At 32.8% G+C, this 26,500-nt stretch overlaps 1 protein-coding gene across 2 annotated transcripts in view; it reads left to right on the plus strand.

The window, feature by feature from the left end:
- LOC137655777 (calcium-activated chloride channel regulator 1-like) overlaps window positions 1-26,500 on the plus strand; it is a 165,576-nt gene that overhangs the window by 2,592 nt on the left and 136,484 nt on the right. For both annotated transcript variants that reach the window (XM_068389916.1, XM_068389917.1), the window contains exon 2: window positions 10,903-11,163. The gene's annotated coding sequence lies outside the window, so the exon portion shown is untranslated. The remainder of the gene's footprint in view (window positions 1-10,902; window positions 11,164-26,500) is intronic.

Genomic DNA, 26,500 nt, shown 5'->3' on the forward strand with positions numbered 1-26,500 from the left:
CTTTCCCACATTTTCACACTTCCGTCATGTTGAATATCCTGCTTTCTCCAGCATATGAGTTCCATAACCTGCATCTTTTCAAGGGATCTGTGTCACCAGTAGAGTAGGGAAGTGCTTTAACAGTCGTTATTCTTGAGAGATCGCAGTTTGTCAACATTCCTTTACCGTCAGGGAGTGTAACGAATTATTGTTTTTGTTTTTATTCTGAAGGTTACATAATGACGTCTAAGGCATATCATCTGCCGTCATCTGTTGCCAGCGGTGTAACTCTAGTGGCGCACGAAATGCTTTCGCACGTTCGTCTCTTGAGATGCTTTGAATAAATGCTTAGTGTCTAATGTCGGTGCTGCTTTGTTGGGTTGAAATTTCAACAGAATTAGCGCGTCCGAATTCAAGGTTCCTCTCCAGAATCTGTCACACTGTTGACAGATTTTGTGCCAAATGCAAGGACGTTGCCAGGAGGATGACTAAGCCACTCTGCCCAACTTGTTCTCTTTCTTGATATCAAGCAAGTTTACTGGTAGGATCATCTGGTGTTTGCTGACCACTTTGCCATCGGGGAACTTGTCCCCACACCAGGGATGCATCGTCAACCACTTGTTGTTTTGATTCAATGATTTTCTTGATCATATCTGTAGACCATTAGACACCAATTTCTGAGATAACCTGACATATTGGTCTAGAGAGAGAGAGAGAGAGAGAGAGAGAGAGAGAGAGAGAGAGAGAGAGAGAGAGAGAGAGAGAGAGAGGAACATTTCGGTTACATTGCATAATAATGTTAACTTATGAAAGTTTTAAAACGTTATTGCTGCAAGACTGAAGCCCTTAGACCATGATACAAAACAGACTGAATCGGATGTCCCTAAATAATTACTTAATGGTTCATTAAATAGAAAACACAATAAAAAGAAATAAAGGAACATGAAATGTCCCATATTCACTGATAAAAGAATTTTGTAAATGAATTAGGAAGACGTTTCTTTGCGCCGTTCTTCTCCAGTATAATCCCGGATACAGAAACAGCTGAGGAGCCAAGATAAAAGCGCCTGTGCATCTCGGCGTAATATTATCGGTCACACACACACACACACACACACACACACACACACACACACACACACACACACAGAGAGAGAGAGAGAGAGAGAGAGAGAGAGAGAGAGAGAGAGATTAGGGGTCATTATTAATCGGTTGCAAAGGTAGTTCACTCTAACGATGGGGATATCACTTGTGATAATTTTAGCTGAATATTTTATGAAGAAAAAAAAAATATCATTACTTTTCGTACGATTAATACAAACACACACACACACACACACACACACACACACACACACACACATACACACACACACACACACACACACACACACACACACATATATATATATATATATATATATATATATATATATATATATATATATATATATATATATATATATATATATATATATAAAATATGGTTCATGGCCATCCATCCCACGCGAAGATTTTTTAATTGAATGTAACTTCAAAGTTCAGTATGATATTATTACTGTCTTCTTCTTCTTTGTCTTCTACTTCTTCTTCTTCTTGTTATTATTATTATTATTATTATCATTATTATTATTATTATTATTATTATTATTGTTATTATTATTATTATTTTAGTTTTAAGTTGAGGTCACATGTGTATACTTCATTATGTACCTCCTGCTCTAGATAAACTTTGTTTATTCTAAAATATTTTCTTTTTTCTTGGGATTTATATATTAATGTTTCTAATTGAGGCATATACTGTATATTCAGTATTTTATCAATTCAATGCCATAGATTTTCATACTTTAAAATGAACAATGATCCAATTACAATTAAGCAAATGCATTCTATTTATTAAACTTGGTTGCATAATAAAATAGGAGGTTTATTTCAACGCATCCGTTCTTCATTCGTAAGATGTGTTAACTGCCAAGAAAATCGATGATGGATTACATATTTGTATTATGCTTTGTTCAGTTTCCTTCTATATGGATGGCGTGCCACATGAACAATTTGCATTACAATGTGCATGAACGAATTTGCTGACCTCAGGGATGTAATTGAAGATTTGTTTTTTTTTTTTTTGCTTTTTCCCCCGGGGTGGGGTGGGGGGGGAGGGGGGTTGGGGGGGTATTTTCAGAGAGAAATCCCCCATCTTCCCTCTCTTAGCTACGCCACTGTCTTATTAGTTCGTGTAAGAATTTGCGCATTGCTTGAAATTTTATTACTCAGTAAAATGGGATGAAGCCATCAAACCGAAGAGTCGTAGATCTTCTGTCAACAACACAACTGGTGTTTAAGAGTTATGAGATTCTCTCTCTCTCTCTCTCTCTCTCTCTCTCTCTCTCTCTCTCTCTCTCTCTCTCTCTCTCTCTCTCTCTCTCTCTCTCTCTCAATTATAATTTTTCTTAAAAGGGGATAAAATGAATACCAGAAGAAACTTAATCTCATTTACACTGCAAAGTTTATCTTTGTTAGTCAGAACATTTTATTACAAGTATTTTACGAAAATACATAAGCAAATCCTTGTTCATTGTAAATTTTAGTCTTTTCGCTTTTAAGAAGGCAACCGTCTATTATCATTATTATTATTATTATTATTATTATTATTATTATTATTATTATTATTATTATTATTATTAGCTAATCTACAATCTTAATTGGAAAAGCAGGATATTATAAGCCCAAAGGCCCCAACAGGGAAAAATAGCCCATCGAGGAAAGGAAGCAAGGAAATACATAAACTACAAGAGAAGTAATGAACAATTAAAATCAGATATTCTAACAACAGTAACAAAATTAAAACATAACTTTCATATATAAACTAAAAAATCTTAAAAGAAAAACACGAGGAAAAAAATAGTTTGCTCGAATGTACTCTTAAATATTACTTCTTGATTATAAAAATCCTCTTCAACGAAAAGTCTTCCTTATTAATCCTCCCTACTTATTGATTAGGAATCCCTTCAGATTTATTTAAAATCTACATCAAAAGAGGAGCAGGGGGCAATGTATGTGGCATATAAAGCAGCAGTGGTAATTAGATTAACTTATTTTTTCATGTCATTGAATGATCTAATTCTTCCACTTTAATTATGGTGAATATTTTCTTCACAGCAATATATATATATATATATATATATATATATATATATATATATATATATATGTATATATATATGTATAATATATATATATATATATATATATATATATATATATATATATATATATATATATATATATATGTATGTATGTATAATATATATATAGAAATATATATATATATATATATATATATATATATAGAAATATATATATATATATATATATATATATATATATATATATATATATATATATGTATGTATATAAATTATATACACACACAAACACACACACCTGACTTCAAAGTCATTTTGTCCTTTGATTTCAGTTATACATTTGAACACGATACGATAATATACAACCGTTCATCTTCAAAATAACATGGAAATGAGTCGCCTACGCATGTATATGTAGACTAGGACCCTGGCGCATACATAAACTGTAATTGTATTTCATTGTGTATTGATCAACTTTATCATTAACAGGACTCCGTTGTTAATTAAAATTAGGGGGTTAATAAAACCACTGGATCTAATCACTTGTCTCTCATAGGGTTAGCCCGAAGTGTATGTTGTTAATAGTGAAATCTATCTATCTATGTAACTCTCTATCTATCTATCTACACGCACACACACAGATATATGTGTGTGTATACATATACATATATGTAACCATACCATAAAATATTTATATAACACAGATGACATAATGGTGTCCGTAAACGCCACTTTTAGACTTGTTAGAGCAAGGTATCTTCATCCTACAACCAGTATTTTAAAGGCAGCTCAGTGGCAAAGGAGGATAGGATTTTCATAGGATATCTACACTCTGTACTTGATAGGCCAGTGGTGAGAGAGGCTGACCTCTTGGCGTGGATTCCAATTAAGTATTGCGTTAATTTCAATGCTCACCATAGGGAGTGGTTAAATTCTATTTCTCCTACTGATCGCCATGGCTTAAGAGCTTTACACTTTGCCTCTGAATCAGGCTGTGAGCTAATAATAAATGAAGCTACTCACATGTCTGGTAACTGCTTGGACCTCGTATACACCGACTCCCCTGGCATCATAACGATTAAGGTTGGTCCTCCAGCTAGGACATGTGATCATGCTTTGATTTCATTAGTAGTGAAGACTGAGCAGCCAGCCCCTGATGTATCTTACTCAGGTAAGATTTATATGAAATCTCAAGCAGACTGGAATGGATTTTGGTTGACTTGGTCACAATTGTATAGAAGTGATGATCCTGTTGTCCCTTTGAATGAGAATCTAGTCAGCATAATTGATAGGCGTATCCATTCTCGTGTACTAAGGTACCGAGTGAAGGACAAACCATGGTTCAATGATGATTGTAGACTTGCTTATTAGGAGAAGCAAGAGGCCTATCATCTTGGAAAGGGTAACAGATCAGATTTGACGTGGAGCAACTATACTCAGCTTGAGCTTCTGCTCAGAGAGTTTATACTTCAATTGAGAAAGAATACAAATTAACCATAAAAAAACTCTTTCTGGTACAACCCAGGAGCATAAGTGGTGGATTACCCTTAAATCTGTACTCTTTGGTGTAGATGCAATAGTTCCTCCTTTACTCAAACCACATGGCTCTGTCATTCACTGTCCAAAGGAAAAGGCAACCCTTTTGGCAGATGTGTTTGACAGCAAGCAGAGTGATGAGAATCTCGAACTTTCTCATTCCTGTTTTCTTAAGGCTAAACTAACTAGTTTAGCTTTTCGATCTCGTGAAATTAAAGCTCTGTTGATGGACCTTGATGCTTATGGAGGTGTAGATCCTAATGGCATTTTTCCTTTGTTTTTTATAAAGAATGCAGATTTCTTAGCTCCAAAGTTATATGTTATTTTGCGCATGTTAGCAAGAAGAGGAGTTTTAGCACTTGTTGGAGAATTGGTAATGTTACTCCTCTATGTAAATGTGTTTGTGGTAGCTCAAGTCCAATTGATTACGGCCCAATTTCCACAGCTCCCATATTATCTAAAGTTTTTGAACGTCTTTTGGCAGAACATCTTAATAGGTTTGCTGAAGGTAATCATCTTTTCCCTAGTTAGCAATTGGGTTTCGTAAAGGCCTTGCAGCATGTGATGCCCTTCTTACAATCCCTTGGTTGTGGTCAGGAAGTTCGTATGATTGGCCTTGATTTTAGTGCTGCCTTTTATCTGGTAATCATGAGGCCCTTGTTTTCAAACTCAAAACAGTTGGGAGTGGGTGGGTCATTTCTTAGCATCATTATTGAATTTCTAAGTAATAGATCGTAAAGAGTTGTTGTTGATGGGCACCATAGTGAGTATAGGAATGTGGTATCCGGTGTTCCACAGGGTAGTGTTCTTGGCCCATTACTTTTCATACTATATACGCATGACATGTGGTTTGGTCTAGAAAACAAGCTTGTTGCATATGCAGATGATGCTACTCTCTTTGCGTCAATTCCATCTCCTGAATGTAGAACTGGGGTTGCTGAATCCCTTAATAAAGATCTAGCTAAAATTATTACATGGTGCAAATTATTGGGTATGAAGTTTAATCCTAACAAAACTCAAAGTATAATTGTAAGTGGGTCAAAGACTGTGGCTCCTCAACATCCGGATCTCAGTATTGATAATGTTTCTTTAACTATGTAGGACTCTCTTAAAATCTTAGTTGTGATCCTTGACAGAAAATGTACTTTTGAGAAACCCATTAGGACTGTGTCTTACTTCAATTGCACATAAAATTGGCTTATTGAGGAAGTCTTTCAAGATTTTTGGTGATCAATCTATTCTGAAAAAGTTTTTTAATTCTTTCATTCTACCTTATTTCGATTATTGTTCTCCTGTCTGGTGTTCAGCTGCTGATTTTCATCTTAATTTGCTGGACAGGATCTTACGGTGTATTAAATTTTTTATTCCAGAGCTAGATATTAATCTCTGGCACCGTCGTTCAATTCGTTCATTATGCATATTGCATAAGATTTTTTTATAGTTCTGACCATCCTTTATATTTAGATCTTCCAAGACAGTTCCATTCTGTTTGTAATACTAGGTATGCTGTTAATTCTAATGGTCAGGCCTTCTCCATCACGAGACTCAATACTACACAGTACTCAAGAAGTTTTATTCCAACTATGACGAAGTTGTGGAATGATCTTTCTAATCGGGTAGTTGAATCAGTTGAACTTCAAAAGTTCAAACTTGTAGCAAACATTTTTATGTTGAACAGGCTTGCACAAGTCCTTTTATAGTTTATAAACTAAATATGCTTTAATGTTGTCAATGAATTTATAGTATTTTATTTTAATTTTCATCACTTCTTATATCGTTTATTCATATCCTTATTTCCTTTGCTCACTGGGGTATTTTTCCCTGTTGGAGCCCTTGGGCTTATAGCATCTTGTTTTTCCAACTAGGGTTGTGGCTTAGCTAGTAATAATGATAATAATATGGATATGATATGCATTTTATAAGTAAGATCTCTGTATATATTAAAAATCTCGCAGTTAAACCACCATATTCTTCGTACTTTATGTGAGATTAATTTCATTGCAAATTCTTCATATTTAGAAAAGAATGAATTGCATTCGAACATTTGCTTCTGGCATCGCACACATAATCCTTTGCTGGCTTTACTTACCTCTCGGAATTCTTTTGTGGTTCAAAAATTCGTTAGATAATCCGAAAAACTTGATAAAACAAGGCCTTTACTCTTACTTTACAAATAATAATTTTCATTTCTCCATTGTCTTGATTTCCATTTGTATAGCAATTTTACTAATTCTAGTATTCATCGTCAATCTTCATTAGTTGCAAATTTTACGTTATCCGACTTATTAATAATACTAACAAACATAATTAATTTATCCTATAATCTTTATTTCCAAAACATATTCTTTTTCCTTGTCTTCTCGTCTTTCCCCTCCTCTTATTACAGGTTACATAGATACGCGATTTAGGTGTGCTTCATACGTGTACTGTAGTGCTACATGAGCCGCATTTTTTTTCTGCCATCTTTCAATGAAGTAGTTTTATTCCATCGTAAAAGCCCAAAAGAAAGTGTTCTATTGTCACCACCCAACAAGTTTCATCGCCATATTTTTATCTCATAAACTTACCGATGACATATTTATGGATGCCATGTACAGCTTTTTTATTTTTTTTTTTTCACTCTACTCCTATGGTACAGAATACCGCAAATAACCCATAGAACATATACACATGTCTGTATACGTAAATACATACTCAGACACATGCAGACACAAAAATTTATTAGATCATGGCAACACTGTAGCCTCAGTTTTAACAAGTTATGGCAACAGTGTTGCCCGAATGGTCTCAAGCGACTTTTATTGATGACTTTCACGGCCTTTTTAGCCAACTTATTGTCTTTGTATAAACCGAAGGCTCTCCCTTTGAGACTTCTCCACTGTGCCCTGGGACATTTAAAACCCTTGATAAAATTCTTTGGGCAAGTGAAGTGAAACACAAATAATCTATAAGAGACTGTGGATGGATGTAAGTCGTAATAAAATCATTATTACGATTAAACTTGAGCTAAGAATGACGAAAATGGCTAATGCTTGTGTTTTGTAAAAAGTATTTTTGCTTCCATTAACGTCTGATGCACTATTATATATATTTCGCAGTCTGAATTAAATTAAATTTTTTGGGGGGAAAATTCTTTTGGATGAACTTAGCTTGTCTTCTCTGTCTCTTTTTCCAATTCTCTTTACATTTGTTCCTTTGTAGACGAAGCAACGGTACAAACCAAGTAATGCACAAAGTCTTGAGACATTTGAGAAGTTTCTTTGAACACGTAGATTAAGTAGATCAGAATATTTAATTCTGCTCCCTTTGTTTGAGGGCATTCGAACCACATGTGACTTGAAACTGATCTTCACCCTTTGGGCTAATAAGTTAGTGCTTTATTATTATTATTATTATTATTATTATTATTATTATTATTATTATTATTATTATTATTATTATAATTATTATTATTATTGATAATATTAATAATAATAATAATAATAATAATAATAATAATAATAATAATAATAATATTCTTGTCATAAAACCCTCCACACCAAAAGGTTGTAAAAGAAAACTGATTGACAGTTTTATATTTCATAAACAGGACTATTTGATTTCTTTTGTTCACAGCAAGCAAGATAAAAAAAGTTCTCCTTTTTATGCGCTATAGATATTTTGTTATGATTATCAGTGGTGTATCTCCGGTAATAATCTATTCAGAATTAAGAACATTCTATCCAGTTTCATACAAAAAAAAAGTGCCGGGAACGTATGGTACATTTCATGATGAAAAAGCAGATCGGATCACATGTTAAAATCTCAGTAACAAATCAGTGAGATTTTGACCTTCATATCATAATTATTCCATTTATTACTAAGAAAAGCTTCAACATAAAAACGGAAAGAATGAAATGATGAGATTGCGACTGTACAGAAATCACGGATTCAATTTGGGTGGGGTGACCTGATGGTAACGTCCTTGCCTGGTGATTGCCAGACTGAGGTTCGAGTCCTACTCAGATTCGTTAGTTTATTTGGTCGTTGCAACCTCACCGTCCTTGTGAGCTAAGGATGGTGGGTTTGAGGGAGCCTATATCTTACGAGTCACTAGCAGCCATTGCCTGGCCCTCCTTGGTCCTAGCTGGAGTGGAGAGGGGGTTTGGGCGCTGATCATGATATGTAATATGGTCAGTCTCTAGGGCATTGTCCTGCTTGATAGGGCAATGTCACTGTCCCTTGCCGTTACCATTCATGAGAGGCCTTTATTAAGAAGGCTCTATCAATTAACAATTCTTTTGCCTTCTTTCTAATATTTTTGGCTCCCTTTTCTCAACACTTATACATGCTTCGTATTGCATTTGGAATAAGAGTACATGTGTATAAACATATAGATTATGCAGTTGTGTATGAGTAAACACACACACACGTACGCATACTGTTTAGCTTCTGTTGGAACAGATCATGACACACACTATACTGTTAGATAAACTGATTGCAGTAAATAAACAAGGAAGTGTTTATTACCGTTACGATGTCAGCTAGTAAAATAATGACATGGATTAAAAGGTCGCTCGTAAAACAATCTGAATTTGATCTCAAGTCGTGTTACGCAACAGTTGCTTCGCGCGCTAAGCTAACTTTCTGTCTTATCAAGCTCTTTATTATTATCATTATTATTATTATTATCATTACAACCCAAGCTGGAAAAGCAGGATGCTATAAGCCAAATGGCTCCAATAAGGAAAAATAGCCCAGTGAGGAAAGGAAATAAGGAATAAATAAACTGTATGAGAAGTAATAAACAATTCAAATTACTTATTTTAAGAACAGTAACAACTTTAGAATAAATTTTTCATGAATAAACTATAAAAAGAGACTTATGTCAGCCTTTTCAACATAAAAATAATCGCTACAAGTTTGAATTTTAGAAGTTCCACCGATTCAACTCTCTGATTGGGAAGATCATTCCACAACTTGGCCTCTTGGGTTATTGAACTATTTGCGGCTCTATAATCACCCTTAGCTCTCAGCGCTCATTCACATATCATCCAACGAACTGTGGATGAGTGCCAGAAGGGCCACATCCAACGCCACATGTTGCCAGTGGACTGCTATGCGTTCTTATTTTCACACGTGACATGACATAATGAAAAAAATCCGTCGAAATACTTTGCTGTTAAGTTCTCTCGGGTGTGCAACTGTGTCCGTTTCTATTCTTATTGCAGTCTAACAGCGAGGAACTGGTTTAGGGACACGCATTATAAGCCTCAAATCATGCAGTAAATATCGAGGAACATGGCTTTTTCATGTTTTTGACAAATTTCATCACGAAGTCTCTAAGATTTCCTTTTTGGTAATCTATAGATCGTATGATCACGTAATCTACATGATCTGTTCAATTCTGCTGAACCTAGATACCTTAAATTAATTTATCAAATACATCAATCTAATTACAGATTAAAAATACAGTAGTTAGTTATTACCAGCGCCATGTGTTATAGTATTAGGTACTGGAAATCGCTAAAAAATTTCATGGAACTCTGTTTTTTATTTATAACTACTGTTAACTTTTTGAATTAGAATATTACAAGTTAAACCTTTTCTGGATGTTTTACAAATTTGTGCCTTTCTAAAAAGGTCAAAATTGTTCCAATTGCTTTTCCGTTGAACAGGTTGTCATAAGACTCGTTTCATTGCTTGTATAGTACAAATCTATTTCTTTTTATTATCATATATAGTTCATTCGTTATTTCTCTATTTCCTTTCCCCACTGAGTTGCTTTCATAGTTGGTGCCCTTTGGCTTATAGCACCCTACTTTTCCAACTTGGATTGTAGGTTGGCTAATAATAATAATAATAATAATAATAATAATAATAATAATAATAATAATAATAATAATAATAATAATAATAATAATAATAATAATAATAATAATAATAATAATAGCTGTGAAATTTATTCTAATAATTACTGGTAAAGAGTTTTGCCATGATGTAAAGGATGAATAATTTTATTTCTGTTAGGGATGGCATAGCATTTATATACAAATCTTGCTCAGTGGCGTTAAGACATCGAGGAAACTCACTTTAAAATAATTGAATACGATAATTCTTTATAATCGTTATATTTACCGAAAAAAGTTTAAATTTAGTTTCCAAATGACGATCTATATTTATGTTTGTTTATTATACGTCAAATATAGAATCCCCAACATTGTTATTTTAAGCAACTTATGCCACGTTTTCTTTTTTTTAGTGAAATGGGGTTCCAGTTTTAGTAAAAGGTTGGATTTTCCTGCTGAAACTGATGTTGCTTTTCATCCTCAAGTGACATTAAAAAAAATAATTGCAAAATTTTTCTTTGAAAACTGACTTTATTTGCAAACGAAATCTCATAAGAAAAGTGATAGAAGTTGAGAGACTTAAGGAAAGATGATTATGTGGTCTTAAAATCATCTGTCCCAAAAAAGGAGGAAACAGAAGAATCATTGGTCATAAGTGGACCGTAATATCTCAGGTAAGTGGATTTAACGTCTTATTAAGTGGTGGTAGTGGTGTGCAATTGCTTCTTTTGTATTTACTAACAGGAAGAAACAATTTGAGAATGTTTCAATTTAATTTTTTTTTTTCTGTTGCTAAGAAGAAAGTGTTCGGATTAGATATGGAAAAATCTATTTTATCAATTTTTATTAATCTACAAGGTTATATCTTGATAATTTTTATAAATATGATTGTTATTCTTCACGAGTTTAAATGATTGCGTAATTTCTCTGTTGTTATTCCATAATTATTATCTAAGGCGTAGAAATTTTAGATAACATTATTTTAACAAGTGGAAAAAGCAATCAGAAATTTCAGACTTCCGTTAATGATGATTGTAAAAATGTAAAATCTACGGACCAAACTGTTCCATTTTCATATGTTGACGTGAATAAATCTGCTGTCCTGTTTAATAATAAACAGAATAGCGATCTTGATCCGGATCCCCTCCAAAATTAATGGGTTCTTCCAGAGAATAAAATCTATGCTTTGATAAAAATTGATGAAAATCCGGTAAGAGGTTTTGACGTAATCTGGCTAACAAACTGATAAATATATGTAAATAGTTCTAACCTTGGTGGAGGTAATAAATACATCCGCTATTATATTACAAGTATTAAAAAAGTCTGAGATATTGTGAAAACATAACTATTCCTGTATCAGATTACAAGTAAAAGGGAAAGTATATTGACCCATAAACAGTACGGACTACAAAGGGAAGTGCAATTGTATGTTGAAAGATAATATTTAGAGAAATTAATGTCAGCGAGATATGCACCAACCGGTTAAAGTACACTCTGGGAAATTCTGTTTCTTGGGAGTGTCTTATTGCAACGCGGAAGTTTCTTCTTCTTCTTCTTCTCTTTCTTTCTTTTCCTTTTAACCAGGCTTCCGTAAAGCACCAAACAGGTGTTTGCAGTCAATCGCAAACGTATCACACGGTAAAGCCAAAAGTAAAATCGGAGCTCATAGTTCGCAATTAGACTAGGCATGAAGTGAAAATGAAGTCAAGATGGTTTTATATTCTTTTAGTTTGTTTTTCTTGGAATGTTATCTTCCTGTACCCAAATCATTATTTCAGCTCAAAATTTTCTATTCTTAGTTTTTTTATACTCAATATTTCATTTATGCTTACTTGGGCGAATTACTGTTTAAAAGAGGTAAGCGTGTGATAGTGACTATTTTTTTTCTACTCTGTATATGTAAGTGCTAAAGACCAATGGACTTAGGAAATATTAATTATAGGAAATATTACAGTGTTTATAGCACAAAATCTACATATCCATATATGCTTGATATTTTGAAATTCAATTAAATGCAAGCGATTATTTGTATGGTATCTTTCAGATTTAGTTTGTAGAAAAATGGTTGATAAACATATTTTTTAAAGTTTAAAATGATATTACCATCATTATATTCAATATCTGACGAAAACATGATATTTTTGTTTATTTTGAAATATGTAGTAATGATTTTTTTCGCTAGAATAGATAATTACTGTAGCCTCACAAATTCAGATAAAAGAAAGAAACATTATAACTTCATCGAAATGAAGGACCTAAAAAGAATCATTAGAATTTCATCGACTTAAAGGATACAAAACGAAACATTATAATTTCATTGAATTGAAGGACCCACAACGAAACTTTATAATTTCATCGACTTAAATGACCCAGAACGAAACTTTATAACTTCATCGAATTAAAGGACTTAGAACGAAACATTATAACTTCATCACATTGAAGGACCCAGAACGAAACATTATAACTTCATCGAATTGAAGGACCCAGAATGAAAGATTATAACTTCATCAAATTGAAGGACCCAGAACGAATCATAATTTCATCGTATTAAAGGTCCCAGAACGAAATATTATAACTTCATCGAATTAAAGGACTCAGAACGAAACATTATAACTTCATCGAATTGAAGGACACAGAACATTATAACTTCATCGAGTTGAAGGACCCAGAACATTATAACTTCATCGAATTGAAGGACCCAGAACATTATAACTTCATCGAATTGAAGGACCCAGAACATTATAACTTCATCAAATTGAAGGACCCAGAACGAAACATTATAATTTCATCGACTTAAAGGACCCAGAACGAAACATTATAACTCCATCAAATTGAAGGACCCAGAACGAATCATCATAATTTCATCGACAAAGACCCAGAACGAAACATTATAACTTCATCAAATTGAAGGACCCAGAACGAATCATTATAATTTCATCGACAAAGACCCAGAACGAAACATTATAACTTCATCAAATTGAAGGACCCAGAACGAATCATTATAATTTCATAGACTTAAAGGACCCAGAACGAAAGATTATATATAACTTCATCAAATTGAAGGACCCAGAACGAATCATCATAATTTCATCGACAAAACCCAGAACGAAACATTATAACTTCATCAAATTGAAGGACCCAGAACGAATCATTATAATTTCATAGACTTAAAGGACCCAGAACGAAACATTATAACTTCATCAAATTGAAGGACCTAGAATGAATCATCATAATTTCATCCACTTAAAGGACCCAGAACGAAACATTATAACTTCATCAAATTGAAGGACCCAGAACGAATCATCATAATTTCATCGACAAAGACCCAGAACGAAACTTTATAACTTCATCAAATTGAAGGACCTAGAACGAATCATTATAATTTCATCGATTTAAAGGACCTAGAATGAAACATTAAAACTTCATCGAATTGAAGGACCTAGAACGAATCATTATAATTTCATCGACTTGAAGGACCCAGAACGAAACATTATAACTTCATCGAATTGAAGGACTTAGAACGAATCATTATAATTTCATCGACTTGAAGGACCCAGAACGAAACATTATAACTTCATCGAATTGAAGGACTTAGAACGAATCATTATAATTTCATCGACTTAAAGGACCCAGAACGAAACATTACAACTCCATCAAATTGAAGGACCCAAAACTAATCATTATAATTTCATCGACTTGAAGGACCCAGAACGAAACATTATAACTTCATCAAATTGAAGGACCCAGAACGAATCATTATAATATCATCGACTTAAAGGACCCAGAACGAAACATTATAACTTGATCATATTGAAGGGCCCAGAACAAATCATTATAATTTCATCAACTTGAAGGACCCAGAACGAAACATTATAACTTCATCCAATTGAAGGACCTAGAATGAATCATTATAATTTCATTGACTTAAAGGACCCAGAACGAAACATTATAACTTCATCGAATTGAAGGACCTAGAACGAATCATCATAATTTCATCGAATTAAAGGACCCAGAACAAAACATTATAACTACATTAATTTGAAGGACTCAGAACGAATCATCATAATTTATTCGACAAGGACCCAGAGCGAAACATTATAACTTCATTGAATTTAAGGACCCAGAATGAATCATTATAATTTCATCGACTTAAAGGACCCAGAACAAAACATTATAACTTCATCAAATTGAAGGACTCAGAACGAATCATTATAATTTCATCGACATGAAGGACCCAGAACGAAACATTATAACTTCATCCAATTGAAGGACCTAGAACGAATCATTATAATTTCCTCGACTTAAAGGACCCAGAACGAAAGATTATAACTTCGTCGAATTGAAGGAGCCAGAACGAATCACTATAATATCATCAACTTATAAAGGACCCAGAAAGAAACATTACATCTTCATCGAATTAAAGGACCTAGAACGAATTATTATAATTTCATCCCCTTAAAGGACCCAGAAAGAAACGTTATAACTTCATCGAATTGAAGAACCCAGAAGGAATCATTATAATTTCATTGACTTAAAAGACTCAAACCGAAACATTATAACTTCATCGAATTGAAGGATACAGAACGAATCATTACAATTACATCGACTTAGAGGACCTAGAATGAAACATTACAACTTCATCAACTTGAAGGACTTAGAACGAATCATTATAGTTTCATCGACTTAAAGGACCCTGAACAAAACTTTACATTTTCATCAACTTAGAGGACCTAGAATGAAACATTACAACTTCATCGGGTTGAAAGACCTAGAACGAATCATTATAATTTCATCGAGTTGAAGGACCCAGAACGAAACATTACATTTTCATCGACTTAGAGGACCTGGAATGAAACATTACAACTTCATTGGGTTGAAGGGCCTAGAATTAATTATTATAATTTTATCCACTTAAAGGACCCAAACGAAACATTACATTTTCATCGACTTAGAGGACCTAAAATGAAATATTACAACTTCATCGACTTGAAGGACCTTGAACGAATCATTATAGTTTTATCGACTTTAAGGACCTAGAACAAAACTTTACATTTTCATCGACTTAAAGGTCCTAGAATGAAACATTACATCTTCGTCGACTTGAAGGATCTAGAACGAATTATCATAATTTCATCAACTTAAAGGACCCAGAATGAAACATTACAAATTAATCGACTTAGAGGACCTAGAATGAAACATTACAATTTCATCGACTTAGAGGACCTAGAATGAAACATTACAACTTCATCGGGTTGATGGACCTAGAATGAATCATTATAATTTTATTGACGTAAAAGACCCAGAACGAAACATTACATTTTCATCGACTTGGAGGACTTAGAATGAAACATTATAACTTCATCGGGTTGAAGGACCTAGAACGACTCATTATAACTTTATCATCATAAAGGACCCAGAACCAAACATTACAATTTCATCGACTTAGAGGACCTAGAATGAAACATTACAACTTCATCGGGTTGAAGGACCTAGAACGAATCTTAATAATTTCATTGACTTAAAGAACCCAAAACGAAACATTACATTTTCATCAACTTAGAGGACCTAGAATGAAATATTACAACTTCATCGGGTTGAAGGACCTAGAACGACTTATTATAACTTTATCATCTTAAAGGACCCAGAACGAAACATTACAATTTCATCGACTTAAAGGACCTAGAATGAAACATTACAACTTTATCGGGTTGAGGGACCTAGAACGAATCATTATAATTTCAACGACTTATAGAAACTTGAACAAAACATTATATTTTCATTGACTTAGAGGAACTAGAATGAAACATTACAACTTCATCAGCTTGAAGGTCCTAGAATGAATCATTATAATTTTATCGACTTAAAAGACCCAGAACGAAGCATCACATTTTCATCGACTTAGAGGACCTAGAATGAAACATTACAACTTCATCGACTTGAAGGACCTCGAACGAATCATTACAATTTTATCGACTTAAAGGACCCAGAACGAAACATTACATTTTCATCAACTTAGAGGACCTAGAATGAAACATTACAACTACATCGACTTGAAGGACCTCGAACAAATCATTACAATTTTATCGACTTAAAGGACCCAGAACGAAACATTACATTTTCATAAACTTAGAAGAACTAGAATGAAACATTACAACTTCATCGGGTTGAAGGACCTAGAACGAATCATTACAATTTTATCGACTTAAAGGACCCAGAACGAAACATTACATTTTCATCAACTTAGAGCACCTAGAATGATGCATTACATCTTTATCGGGTTGAAGAACCTAGAATGAATCATTATAATTTTATCGACATAAAGAACCCAGAACAAAACAATACATTTCCATCGACTTAGAGGACCCAGAATGAAATATTACAACTTCATCGACTTGAAGGAGCTAGAATGAATCATTATAATTTCATCGACTTAAAGGACCCAGAATGAAACATTACAATTTCATCAACTTAGAGGACCTAGAATGAAAAATTACAACTTCATTGGGTTGAAGGGCCTAGAATTAATTATTATAATTTTATCGACTTAAGGGACCCAATCGAAACATTACATTTTCATCGACTTAGAGGACCTAGAATGAAACATTACAACTTCATCGACTTGAAGGACCTAGAACGAATCATTATAGTTTTATCGACTTTAAGGACCTAGAATAAAACTTTACATTTTCATCGACTTAAAGGTCCTAGAATGAAACATTACATCTTCGTCGACTTGAAGGATCTAGAACGAATTATCATAATTTCATCAACTTAGAGGACCCAGAATGAAACATTACAAATTCATCGACTTAGAGGACCTAGAATGAAACATTACAATTTCATCGACTTAAAGGACCTAGAATGAAACATTACAACTTCATCGGGTTGATGGACCAAGAATGAATCATTATAATTTTATTGACGTAAAAGACCCAGAATGAAACATTACATTTTCATCGACTTGGAGGACCTAGAATGAAACATTATAACTTCATCGGGTTGAAGGACCTAGAACGACTCATTATAACTTTATCATCTTAAAGGACCTAGAACGAAACATTACAATTTCATCGACTTAGAGGACCTAGAATGAAACATTACAACTTCATCGGGTTGAAAGACCTAGAACGAATCTTAATAATTTCATTGACTTAAAGAACCCAAAACGAAACGTTACATTTTCATCAACTTAGAGGACCTAGAATGAAACATTACAACTTCATCGGGTTGAAGGACCTAGAACGACTCATTATAACTTTATCATCTTAAAGGACCCAGAACGAAACATTACAATTTCATCGACTTAGAGGACCTAGAATGAAACATAACAATTTCATCGACTTGAAGGATCCAGAACGAAACATTATAACTTCATCGACTTAAAGGACCCAGAACAAAACAATACATTTTCATCGACTTAGAGGACCTAGAATGAAACATTACAACTTTATCGGGTTGAGGGACCTAGAACGAATCATTATAATTTCAACGACTTATACGACCCTGAACAAAACATTACAACTTTATCGGGTTGAGGGACCTAGCACGAATCATTATAATTTCAACGACTTATACGACCCTGAACAAAACATTACATTTTCATTGACTTAGAGGAACTAGAATGAAAAATTACAACTTCATCAACTTGAAGGTCCTAGAATGAATCATTATAATTTTATCGACTTAAAAGACCCAGAACGAAACATTACATTTTCATCGACTTAGAGGACCTAGAATGAAACATTACAACTTCATCGACTTGAAGGACCTCGAACGAATCATTATAATTTTATCGACTTAAAGGACCCAGAACGAAACATTACATTTTCATCAACTTAGAGGACCTAGAATGAAACATTACAACTACATCGACTTGAAGGACCTAGAATGAATCATTATAATTTTATCGACTTAAAAGACCCAGAACGAAACATTACATTTACATCGACTTAGAGGACCTAGAATGAAACATTACAACTTCATCGACTTGAAGGACCTCGAACGAATCATTACAATTTTATCGACTTAAAGGACCCAGAACGAAACATTACATTTTCATCAACTTAGAGGACCTAGAATGAAACATTACAACTACATCGACTTGAAGGACCTCGAACGAATCATCACAATTTTATCGACTTAAAGACCCAGAACGAAACATTACATTTTCATCAACTTAGAGCACCTAGAATGATGCATTACAACTTTATCAGGTTGAAGGACCTAGAATAAATCATTACAATTTTATCGACTTAAAGGACCCAGAACGAAACATTACATTTTCATCAACTTAGAGCACCTAGAATGATGCATTACAACTTTATCAGGTTGAAGAACCTAGAATGAATCATTATAATTTTATCGACTTAAAGAACCCAGAACAAAACAATACATTTCCATCGACTTAGAGGACCCAGAATGAAATATTACAACTTCATCGACGTGAAGGACCTAGAACGAATCATTATAATTTCATCGACTTAAAGGACACAGAATGAAACATTACAATTTCATCAACTTAGAGGACCTAGAATGAAACATTACAACGTCATCGGGTTGAAGGACCTAGAATGAATCATTACAATTTCATCGACTTGAAGAACCCAGAACGAAACATTACAATTTCATCAGCTTAGAGGACCTAGAATGAAACATTACAACTTCATCGGGTTGAAGGACCTAGAATGAATCATTACAATTTCATCGACTTGAAGAACCCAGAACGAAACATTACAATTTCATCAACTTAGAGGACCTAGAATGAAACATTACAACGTCATCGGGTTGAAGGACCTAGAATGAATCATTACAATTTCATCGACTTGAAGAACCCAGAACGAAACATTACAATTTTATCAACTTAGAGGACCTAGAATGAAACATTACAACGTCATCGGGTTGAAGGACCTAGAATGAATCATTACAATTTCATCGACTTGAAGAACCCAGAACGAAACATTACAATTTCATCAACTTAGAGGACCTAGAACGAATCATTATAATTTCATCGACTTAAAGAACCAAGAACAAAACATTACAATTTCATCGACTTAGAGGACCTAGAATGAAATATTACAACTTCATTGGGTTGATGGACCTAGAACGAATCATTAGAATTTCATTGACTTAAAGGACCCAGAATGAAACATTTCAACTTCATCGACTTAAAGGACCCAGAACAAAACTTTACAATTTCATTGACTTAAAGGACCCAGAACGATACATTACAATAAAGAACGCAGAACTAAACATTGAACCTTCTTTGACAAAGCAAGGGTAACAGTACAGAAAATTAATCATCAAATATCTGAAATTAATGAAAGAAATACAGTACCTTTAAAATTCCCTACAAGTTTTACAAACATGATGATAAAAGAGAAATTCCTACGAATCCCACATCGTGCATAGGTTTACGAAGTATTTATTTTTATGTCACATTGCAATTTCCCATCATTAAGCGTAAATATATAAAAATGTTCCACCCATCTGTTACTTATATTACTTAAGCTGTCTGAAAACAGGATACCTTTGAACAACAGCCACAGCAACATAGGATGCTTAAAAGATAACGACGAAGGGAACCCGTTATACATCTAGAAGGTAGGCTAGATGTTACAGCACTCGAGCCTCGCCCATAGAGGTGATCATTGCGTTTCAAAGTACACGAATGGGGTTCATATGATCTATTGCACCGTAACATTTAGCTGGCAGAGGCGTTGATAAAGATTTGGGGGGCCGGGGAGGGGATATAAGTTAGTAAAGAGGACCCCCTTCCCCTTACCCTGCTGAGTTGGTGTGTTAATTTTAAATGTGTACTTCCATAATTTTATTTTCTGATCCTACTTTTGAGACACACCTCTCTTCGAGTCCCGGGGTAGGGGGACGGTTTCTAAAAGCCACCCCACCCCTTCCCCTTTAGCTACGCCACTATAAGCAGGTTTAGTTTTTGTTCCCTCCTTAACCATACAACTTTAGTGAATGAATTCGCGGTTGTGGAGAATTGCGTCCCTTGAGCTAAATATAGAACAACACGTTGCTTGATCACTACATACTCCTTATCACTTAGAGCCTGGGTTTAATTTTTTGATAATGAACACCTTTTGTGGAAAAAGTAATTAAGGAAAAGTTGTATTTTTAAGCTAACTCCTCGTTAACTGGTTTATCGAAGCCAATAAAAACTCAAAGTTCATTGTTCTTATGATTCAAGATTTTAATTCCTCATTTAATGAATGCTAAAATTGGGGAATTACAATGTAATGTGAGCTTATGAATGTTTTGAGAACATTCTAATCTGTTTTTTTTTTTTTTTTATTGTCTGTTATTGAATGACGATGAAATTTTTAAAATACTTAATATAGAGCTGACGCCCAAGAGTAGACTACTGAAGGCTGAATTGTTAAAGTGAAGTGGAGAAACCTGTAGTACTCTACAGGACGACTGATAAGACTAGCGGTCAGTGGGAGTACATCATGAGGCAAAATTTATTATGAAATTATATTTTCAAACCGCGACAACGCCTTTAAAAAGGTTCCTTTTGATCTTACGTTGCGGGAATTGACCATTTTCTTGCGAGCTCTAAGAGCGAATACGATATGCAGAAATATATCCCCTCTTACATTAATAGCCAAACTTACCTATTTTACAATAAAGGCATTTTTTGAAATGACATAAGGAAATATAAATATACCAGAAAAAATGTACAGTGACCTCACATAATCCTAGACAACCAGTTCCTCGATTATTGTTATTATTATTATTATTATTATTATTATTATTATTATTATTATTATTATTATTATTATTCTCTAACTGGGAAAATAATCCAGTGAGGAAGGAAACAAGGAAAATAAACAAACTACAGGAGAAACAATAAACAATTAAAATAGAATATTGTAAGAACAGTAGTCTATCTTGCTTTTAAGTTTTTGTATGATTGTGGATCAGATATAGAGAAGGGACACGCAATGCGTTGATTAGATTTTAGATGTATTTCATGCATGTAAAGGCCTTAAAGATATCGCCCCAGAATTGTGTATCATACTGTGTAAATGGTTCTCACACTTATCTGAACAGGAATAGTGTTAACATTCATGTTAGGCAATGAAGTTGAAATTTGAAATAGTGATCTCATCCCATAGCGATTGGTACTGTAAGAGATGGACCATCTCTGGTTTTATTGCTAAAAAAAAAAAAAAAAAAAAAAAAAAAAAAAAAAAAAAAAAAAAAAAAAAAAAAAGAATATCAACTTAAAGCTAAAACTTGACTTCTAGTAAGTGAAGTTATGAGGTTTATGTTCTCCAGGACTTGTCTGGTGTAATTTATGTTCCAAGTAAGGTAACTAAAGAATTGGTCAGACGCATCAGCACCTATCATTTTGACTACCTCTTTATTATGATAAAGGATTTTAGATACAAGAATTAACTATTTATTCTAATATAGATATATTTCATGGTGTTTAGTAGAATATTTTCCTGGTCGCACTTTTATTTTTAGGAGCTAGGTCAGTAGTTACCCGAACCCACCATTCCGTGGCACCGAGTTGGTAGAAAGGAAGTCATGTTTTGTCTCCTGAGTTTTGAATTTATTACCTGGGAAGAGGAGACTCGCAACCCGAGTGAACCTTTCTGATAGGCTAAATAATAGCACGTGTGTTAGCCTCATAAACAAGTTTAGTTTTTGTTCTTCCTCGGTTGCGTATCTTGTTCGGGCTGAGCTCTGCGTTCTCTTTAGCTGTTTACGACTTGTTGAGAAGACTTGCTGCGAATCTTTAAAAGTAAGATAATACTGGACTTGCACTCACGGGTGGGGTCGGGTAGTGGAGGAAGCCGGTCCTAGATCATTTATCTTCATTAATTAACATAAGCAGATACTTTTAAGCAAGGGGGTCTTTTGCGTTTCTGCCTTTTATGAAAATAATCATGATACATAAAATTTCCTTTTATATATTTATGTTTTCCCGTGCATTGTCACCGAAGGTCTACTTTTTTTTTTTTTAATTTTATTTATTTATTTTTTTTTTTATTTATAAAAGGGACGATATTCACCAGCCCAATTAGTCCAGCTCAACTCTTGCAAATCTGGCCCGATTAAATTCGTGAATAAAAAAATTATATAAATGCTAAAAATAAATAGCATGAAATTATAGAAAATATAAAGGATATAAAATAAATTAATTATGAGGTAAAAATCTCTAATGAATATAAATCTTATCTATAGAGCCCATGTTTCTTAAAAAAAAAAAAAAAAAAAAAAAAAATTAAATGTTGAAAACAGATATTATCAGTGTCAGACAAAAGCCAACTGATAATGAAATCAATGTGTATCACAAACTCTCAAAAAATGAAAATAAAACAACGTAGAGCTACATAATGTAAGTGACATTTCATAAATACGATCCAATTGCAGAATTACATGTGTTTTTTTACTGTGACAAATGCATGTGAAAATCTCTTTCATCTCTTATTGTATTTATTCACATCAGTAGAATACTGAAAATTATCTTCATTTGTGGTTGCAATATCCATAAAATTGTCAACAATTATTGTCAAAACCTTATTTATACTTTTCTCTTTTATTGTAGCATTAAACAACATAAAATGTTTTTTATTTCCTCATTTTTTATACTTTAGACGGGTCTTGAATATAGATCGAATTTGATTACCCTGATGTTATCGAGTTTTTGCTTGTTCAAAAGAACAATAATCAAAATTGAATTATTTATTTGTAACTCCAATAACAACTGATCACGTTAGCAAACATGTCAGTCGTAGATGCTTTGATAAAATACCAAGATGTCGGTTATCATTCAACGTATTAATAAATCTTTTTGGACGATTATTTTTCTTTATGGCTAAGAAAATGACGCTTCATTAGTCTGAAGGAGTAGTTGTCAAGCAATTGTACTCTGGCGTAAGTGACATTAATTGTGCCCTGCTATAGCGTAAAAGGAAGAGATTTTTTTACATGGATTTTCTTGACATTAATCGGGATTAGGAAAGAAAATATTCACCAGATGAAAGCAAAACGATATATATATATATATATATATATATATATATATATATATATATATATATATATATATATATATATATATATATATATATATATATAATGAATGTGTATATATATATATATATATATAATGAATGTGTATATATATATATATATATATATATATATATATATATATATATATATATATATATATATATATCTCATCATCATCATCGCCTACGCCTATTGACGCAAAGGACCTCGGTTAGATTTCGCCAGTCGTCTCTATCTTGAGCTTTTAATTCAATACTACTCCATTCATCATCTCCTACTTCACGCTTCATAGTCCTCAGCCATGTAGGCCTGGGTCTTCCAACACTTCTGGTCCCTTTTAGCGCCCAGCAGAATGTTTGCCAACAGTTATACTCGTATAACCGGATGAGAATCTTGGTGGAGTAATGAGAGCTTTGGGTGTGGAGGAAATGACCCCCAAAATCTTGAAGTCACTGGAAGCAGGGTGACGGATTGGGTTTAAAGAGATGGACAAACTGTCTCTTCGGCTTTTACTCCTGATGCCTGGCGGTTGATATTACTAAAATTAGTATGGACCGGCAAGGGTCAATTGCCTTAGTTAGATATAGCACTGCGCATCACAAGGATATGGCCATCCTTTGATGTATCTAGCCAATGAATCCTCAGTATATATATATATATATATATATATATATATATATATATATATATATATATATATATATATATAAATATATATATATATATGTATATATATATATAAATATATATATATATATATATATATATATATATATATATATATATATACATATATATATATATATATATATATATATATATATATATATATATATATATATATATATACTATATATACTTTTATATATATATATATATATATATATATATATATATATATATATATATATATATATATATATATATATATTTATACACATATATTTACATATATATATATATATATATATATATATATATATATATATATATGAATATATACATGAAGTATACATGTATATATCTCTTTCTGAGTGGGGGATACCTAGCTGTGGTGAAATGGTTTATGTATCTCCATGATCTGTAAAGCTGCACTAGTTAAAGCCACTCATACTGGGTTGGTTTGCAATGAATGACCAGACTAAAGTCTTTCACTATTACTAATCTGCAGTGGCTAATGTGATGATAAAAACTTACCAAACCCCAGACACGAATAACGACATGTGTGAGGCCTTTGTCCTGCAGTGGACTAAAAAATGCTACATTTATTGTTGTTGTTGTGTGTTACAATAAGATTCACTTACTTGTATTCTTAATGAAGGTGGCTGAAGACGATTGGAAGGTGGGCGTTGCAAAACGATATGTAGAAATACACCAGCTTTTCTTACCAAAGCTTCGACGTAGGCGAAAGTATCAGATTCTGTTCCTTAGGTAGAGAGCGTTTATCAGTAAGGAGATGTGTTTAATCAAATCAGTGGTCCATTTAAAAGAAACTAACGTGTTCTATACTAAGAGACAATATACAGTTTTCTATTTATTGAATTTTCAGACGTCTAGATCTACAATAACTGTCATAACTTCAAAATATTCCATTATCTTGGATTCATTAATACACATTAAATATATGATTTCCTCTTTGCTAAGTATAATTGTAATTTACTCTAACAATGATACATGGATGATATACAGTGCATATTTTAAGTTTGTAAACAAGCTTATATGACATATATAAAACATGTAGTAGTCTGAATATTGTTACTAGCTAAGTTACATCTCTAGTTCGAAAAGCAGGATGCTATAAGCCTGAGGGTTCAACAGGGAAATACAGGCCAGGCGAGGAACCGAAATAAATAAACTATTCACACACACACACACACACACACACACACACACACACACACACACACACATATATATATATATATATATATATATATATACAGTATATATATATATATATATATATATATATATATATATATATATATATATATATATATATATATATATATATATATATATAGTACTGAATAAGAAATATAGAATATCGTAAGATCAGCAACAACGTTAAAATAGAGGCTTGAATAAACAATCTTGAATCCTTCTCACCTTTTGATGATATGCCATAAAATGATTTTCCAATTATATTGTTCTAAAAATATTAAAAGACCGGAACTCGATCCATACGATATTTCCCAGTGATGTTCTTCCAAACTAATCATTCAAAAATGTTAAGAGCTGAAGTAAAAGAACACATGAAATACTATTTTAGTAAATTATTATTATTATTATTATTATCATTATTATTATTATTATTATTATTATTATTATTATTATTATTATTATTATTATTATTATTATTATTATTATTATTATTATTATTATTGGCTAAGCTACAGACCTAGTTGGAAAAGCAATATGCTCTAAGCCCATTGGCTCCAACAGAAAAAATAGCCCAGTGAGGAAAGGAAATAAGGAAATAAATAAACGATCTGAGAAATAATTAACAATTAGAATAAAATATCTTAAAAACAATAACAACATCAAAACAGTTATTTCATATATAAACTATGAAAAGACATATGTCAGCCTGTTCAACATGAAAACATTTGCTGCAAATTTGATCTTTTGAAGTTCTACAGATTCAACTACCCAATTAGGAAGATCATTCCTTAACTTGGTTACAGCTGAACTAAAACTTCTAGAATACTGTGTAGTATTGATCCTCATGATGGAGAAGGCCTGACTATTAGAATTAACTGCATACCTAGTATTACGAACAGGACGGAACTGTCCAGGAAGATCTGAATGAAAAGGATGATCAGAATTATGGAAAATCTTATGCAACATGCATATTATTATTATTATTATTATTATTATTATTATTATTATTATTATTATTATTATTATTAATTGCTAAGCTACAATCCTAGTTGAAAAATCAGGATGCTATAAGCCCAG

Source organism: Palaemon carinicauda, chromosome 16 (genome assembly GCF_036898095.1).
Source record: "Palaemon carinicauda isolate YSFRI2023 chromosome 16, ASM3689809v2, whole genome shotgun sequence".
Taxonomy (NCBI): domain Eukaryota; kingdom Metazoa; phylum Arthropoda; class Malacostraca; order Decapoda; family Palaemonidae; genus Palaemon; species Palaemon carinicauda.